This window comes from Hevea brasiliensis, chromosome 18, assembly GCF_030052815.1.
Source record: "Hevea brasiliensis isolate MT/VB/25A 57/8 chromosome 18, ASM3005281v1, whole genome shotgun sequence".
In the NCBI taxonomy this organism is placed as follows: Eukaryota; Viridiplantae; Streptophyta; class Magnoliopsida; order Malpighiales; family Euphorbiaceae; genus Hevea; species Hevea brasiliensis.
Window position 1 is genome coordinate 51,826,498 of NC_079510.1, and position 6,086 is coordinate 51,832,583.

Here is a 6,086-nt window from a genome sequence, read left to right on the forward strand (position 1 = left end):
ACAGTTAAACTAATCATGCCCTAAGTAGGTTCCAGTGCTGGTATTTGTAGGCAACCTGTGGTCCTGCTGGTGTTGTATTGTTGTTATGCATTCTTTCTGTGCTGCTTTTGCAGTGCTGCAACTGTGGCTTTGGTTCTGGTTGTTTTGTGGTTTGGTTTTCAATTTTGTATGTTTTTCAACTTTTGCGTATTGTTTTAGCTCCCAGTTTTTTCAATTAGCACTTATCATTTTAAGTTGGGTTATGCGAGGAAGTCTGTTGATTGAGTCTTAGTTGGATGAGATTTGCTAATATTTTCCTTAATATTATTAATAAAAAACTTTTGTTTATTAAAAAAAAAAAACCAAAGAGATTCTAGAGTTGGGTTTCATACTTCTATTAATCAGAATTTAATCTAATTAATCCAATTGATGGGAGTTTATAACTTTGAAGAAGATTATTAAAAAATCCCTTAAATTCTCTTTCAAGACATCTATAGCGTGCTTTAATCAAATCAAACCCTACTTTTGTAGCTTTTGATTCAATTAAAATCCATTAAGATCCTTAATTAATCATTAATTCTTCTTAAAGCCTTACTTCATCTCTAAAGCTAGAACCATAAGTTCACCTTGATTATCCATCATTTATCTTCATCTTTCGGCCCTCAATCAATGAAATAGATCAATGCATAGGGGCGACAACACTAAGCAAATATTAAATTCACAAGAAATTATCAAAGCATAAATACCATAGTATTAAATAAAAATAAAATAAAATCCGTAGATTAGATCAGAGTGCTACAACCCAACTCTAAAGTCAAAGTATCTACTCACTAACATTCATTAATACAAAAGAAATTATGAAATGGAGAAAAAAAAAAACAGATGAAGGATTAGAGAAACTTAAGAGGATTTGCAGCTTTGATGGTCAAGAAATCTCCACTGGAATCTTCTTTAGGCAGAGAAAATCTCCAATTCTTCCTTCTACTTTCCTTTCCCCCTTGTAAAATCCAAGAATGTAATATTTACTACTGCATTTGTTTTCTAGTTGTGGCTAAATCTAAGAATATAATGTATATATAATGACAGAAAAGAAGCCCTAAAATAGGTTAAAATAATACTTTACGTTTGGGTGAAAAGCCGAAGTGCGTGGGATGAGTCCGCATGAGGAAGAATTGCGTAGCCCATGGAATTTCTTTTAAATAGCACGAGTGGCCTATGTAACTTTCTATTTGATTTTGATTCTTGTTTTGAAGATTGCAAGAACAGTGTAATTTTTAAGTGTTGGAGTTACACGATCAAAAGCATGGTCGTGTAACTGGTTTTGCAATTTTCTGCTTCTTCATAAAATTTAACTTCTTGCTCTTTTCTTTCACAAGAAATTTGACATCTAATTTAAAATGCTTCTCTTCTCCATTCATGTTCATGACCTTTAAAGCCTGAATTTAACCTATAGATGGAAGAAAATAACCATTAGATATAAAATTATAAAAGAAAAACAAGAGAATGAAAAGTATAAGTAAATGCATATAAACTAGCTATTCAAGGGACAATAGCCTCAATTAGTACTTGAAGGGAGCCAAAATTTGAACTATTATGGGTCTCTCATTTCTTGCATCATATCTCTTCTGGCTAAGGATTTAGAATATTAATCCTTGGCACATTCATATTCCGATGGCACTACCAAGTCCTCCAGAAAGTGTGATCTTTCTAGTGTAAAGCGCTATTGCAGATGTAGCTTTTTCACATAGTGTGATTTTTGTTTTTCCTTTCTCTTAAAAAAATGGAAAATTACCATAAAAAGTTAATTGTATAATTGTTACTGGCGATTAGTTGAAGATGAGTTATTCATTAACTCTCTCCCTTGAGTGTGGGTAATAAACAGAATTCTTGAGAACTGAATACATTCTTCTATCAGATGATCAGTATGCAAAAAGAATTTGTGATAACAAAGAATGAACTGACGAGGAAATAGCTAATATGGACAAAAATATCAAAAGAGTTTGCTAGCGAATTCATCTACGTCAGTTCCATCTATATGAGAAGAAGAAGATTTTTGGGCAAGTTCTCTAAGCTTTGATGAGCTTCTTCCGAGCTGCAAAGCCATCTTCATTTCAAACATTTTTCCCATCTTCTCTTCTCTCCAAATCTGTTCTAGTGTAGACTCAATTGTTTCCTCCAGAAGTGAAAAGAATCCAACATAGTACCTTTCAACCACCATACCTACCTGGCCAGCATGCTCAAATGTATTCACTGTGGTAGCTAATGCACCTGCTGCCACTACAACTATTGCAGCCCAAGAACTGTTACCCACAAACGCAGACCCAGCAGCTGCAATGCCAGTGAGCAATGGTCCTGAGATAGCTAAAATCTTGTTTATCTTCAATGCCAAGTTTCCTAGCCTCATATAATCTTCTGTAGCTTTTCCTTTCATCACTTCAATAACCTCTCTCATCTCCACCTCCAGCTCTATTGGGCTTGGGTCCCTTCTATGTGAAGATTCCATTTTGTCGAAGTCCACAATTATTTTGGCCCATTAGGTCTACATATATATATATATATATATATATATATATATATATATATATATATATATATATATATATATATATATATATATATATATGTTTGCTTTCTGTTGCACTAATTAACACAGCCACAATTCTCATTTTGATTGCCCAAAAATCAGAGAAGAGAAGTGAGAAAAACAGAGAGAAAATAGAGAGCATTTTGCATAATTTTTTGCATAAATTTTCAAGGAGGACAATTCACATTTCTTAGATTTGGGAGCTTGTTTACTGGTGGATCAAGCTAAAATTCACATCTGATTCTTCATTATGAACAGTCGAGATCTTGTTTGGAGTTTTATTTCTACTATTTTTTATTATTTGAATAGTTGCTATTTTTCATTGATTTCCAGCACAGATCAATTTCATCATTTTCCGCAATCGAAATGTCATTTGTGGTTTGATTGAGCTGAATTTTGGTGGGCACAGTGGGGACATATTGTTCTTTAATCTTAACGGTGGAGATTGGGTTTTGACAACAAGAAGGTGGTCAATTTGGATGAAATTCTCTCCAAAACTCTACTATCTCTTGTTAATTTATTTGAATTGTGGTGCATACATTTTACATAATTAATTAAGTTAGATTTCATGGTCATTTTATTGATTTGTTAGTTATTTTTAATTAATTTTATTGGTTTTTTAGTTAATTTTGCATAATTGTCAATTTCTAGACTAAATTGTAATTTTGCTTTTATTTTGCAGATAAAAAGTGTTTTTGAGAGACTAAAAAGTAATTATACAAGTGAAGAGTAATTTTCAAATCCAAAAGTGCTAAAATGAAGCTTGAAAATTAAAAATTGTGCAGCTGCCAAAATCCACATGATTTGCTGCATAACCTATGCAGTTTTTGCATAAGAATTAGAAAGAATTGAACATCTACCGAAAAGTGTATAACTTGCTGCATAGCTTATGAGGGTTTCTTATGCAGCTTCACGGAGGAGACCCTACACCAGCCGAAACTTGCACAACCTGCTGCATAATTTATGCACTTTCACGCCTTCCCTTATGCAGCTTTACGGAAGAGACTCTGCACCTGCCGAAAGTTGCATAATTGATTGCACAGCTTATGCAGGTTCCTCATGCAGCTTCACAAAAGGAATTTCCAGATGACTGAAACTTGCATAACTTATGCAGTCCGGTTATGCACATTCACGGAAGGCTTCTCGACATGCCAAAATCTGCACAACCTGTGAGGAAGTGCACAAGTTGTACGAATCTACACAACCTGTGCAGATCGGTACAACTTGTGCACTTCCTCATTAATTGGCTGAAGAAGCAAATATTTTCACATGTGTAATGATTTATTTTAGCTCATTTTTAGCCTATCCTAGGGGTTTCGTCAAGGATATTTAAGTATCCTTACATCACATTTTGTGAGAAGGGAAAGAATAATAAGGGAGAGAAGAAATTTTTAAGAGAAAGAGGAGAGAGAAAAAGGAAGCATGCCATTTTTGGACTGCTCCAGCTGAGATTTTGACTCTTCTTAACCAGATTCTTCATACCAAATATCGAGTTTTTTTGTTTTAATTTTACTTTTCATGTTTTATTTCTTCTTCTACACAAAATTTCTTGTATTGAACATGAATTGTGAGTAGTTTCTTTGATTCTGGAGTTAGGGATGTAATATTTGAGTTATTTTTGTAGATTTGAACTGAGTTAATCCCAATTTAATAAATTTATAAGGTTTAATCTATTTCTTGTGTGCTTATTCACACGCTTAATGAAAAGCCCCATTAAGTTATATTCTTAATCCTTGATTGAAGCACTGAAAGGAAAAGACCAAGTGATAGATAATAAAAAAATTAGACTTAATTAGCTTAGATCTAGAAATAGACTAAGGATTAAGAGGGATTGATAGATTGATTAAAGAATCTAATGGGTCCTGGTTGATTTTAACTCCACGAAAGTAGGATTAAGTTAATTAATGCACTCTTTGTTTCACTCGAAAGAGATTTCAAAGGATTTTAGAATTGGTCTCCTTTAAACCCATAAATTTCATTGATTGAACTAGCTAGAAAAATTCCAAATTAACTTGAATATGAAACCTTAACCCCGGAATCATCTTTTATCAATTGTTGTTTGGAATTTTACTTTTAAGTACTTAGTTAACTCTTATTTCATCAATTTTCTTTATTAATATTCTTAATTTCTTTATTTAACCAATTATTAAATTAGTCATTGTTCGAATTTGATTTTGTTTTTTCATACCTTAAATTTCAAATTCTCAAATTTCTTTTTTTTTTAATTAAATTACAATTTTAGTATAGTTCATTTTACATCAAAAATTCAATTGAAAACACAATTCTCTGTGGGAATGATATCTTTTTCTATACTACTTGAACCACCCGCATACTTGCGGTAGTCCACATCAAATTGTCTTGAGTTTTTGGTTGAGAATTGTTTATGGCATTCGTAATTGCTATAAACCTTTATTGTGATAGTGGAGCAGTTTCAATTAGACCAAAAGAGGTCCCGTGGTTTTCATCCTTCACTTTGAAGGAGTTTTCCACGTAAAAATTGCCTTGTTTTTCTGTGATTGATTTGTACATCTTTTGAGCCTATTATTGTCATTATTTGCAGCATATATACTCAATTGTTGTCCTTCATAGGTTCACACAAGTAGGAAGAATTTGTTGGTTTAAATTGTTGTCCAATTTACTTCCGATCAAGCTCCTCATTCCAACCATTCTTTTCACATCTTCTGCTTTTTCTTTGGAATTCTTGCGATTTGGGCCACCAAAAAAGCAGGCTCAAATTTTGCGGAAAACTTGTCAATCATTTTCCCCTGCAAAGGAAGTGGGTAAGCTTTATCAAGAGCTAATACCTTGTCCATTGCATCCCTCACATCCATTTCAGTAGGATCATGAACAGCCAGCACAGTTTGTAAATGGCTATAAAGCTGCCTGAAAAATTTCGTGGCGTTACGCTGCTCTTGTGCGAGCTGGCAGGGCTGAATTTTGTTCATTATAAGCAACATCATTGTAGCTGAAGAGAATAAAATAGTTGACGATAACTTCAAAACCAAAAGGGGAGCTCCTGCCCACCAGTTGCTGCAACACCAGCCATGGTTGTAGCTGTGAGGGTGATCATGTTAATGGAAAAAGAAGTTTGTTCCAAATGTCACGTTGCTCTCCAACGTTTTTATGCATCTCTGCTCTATCAGCAACCATCTCTAAGATAGAATAAAAATGGGAAATTACCAAAGCAGAAGTAGAAACAGTAGCAGTGGAATTATTGATGAAAGGTTCATCTCTTGTTGTTATAGTGGCATTCTCTTCTACTGGGATGGTGTTTGTGAAGGAACCTCTTAAAATTATTTCTTCATCAACCAAATTTCTTGCTGGTGGTTTTGGAAGTGGGATTTTTTAGGAAGTTTAGGGACAGAAATGGCAGCATTGATTCTTTTTGAACACAAGGAAGAGAATAAGAGACCTGAAGTTTGTAAGGAAGCCATGTATGTAATATTGGTTTTCTTTAGTTTTCTCGTGCTTTTCTTTCCTTTCTGTGTATTGGAACGTGGAAGCAGAAGCTGATAATGGAGGA

At 33.7% G+C, this 6,086-nt stretch overlaps 1 pseudogene; it reads right to left on the bottom strand.

The window, feature by feature from the left end:
* Positions 1-1,885: 1,885 nt before the first annotated feature.
* LOC110670665 (probable F-box protein At4g22030) lies at positions 1,886-6,086 on the bottom strand (annotated as a pseudogene).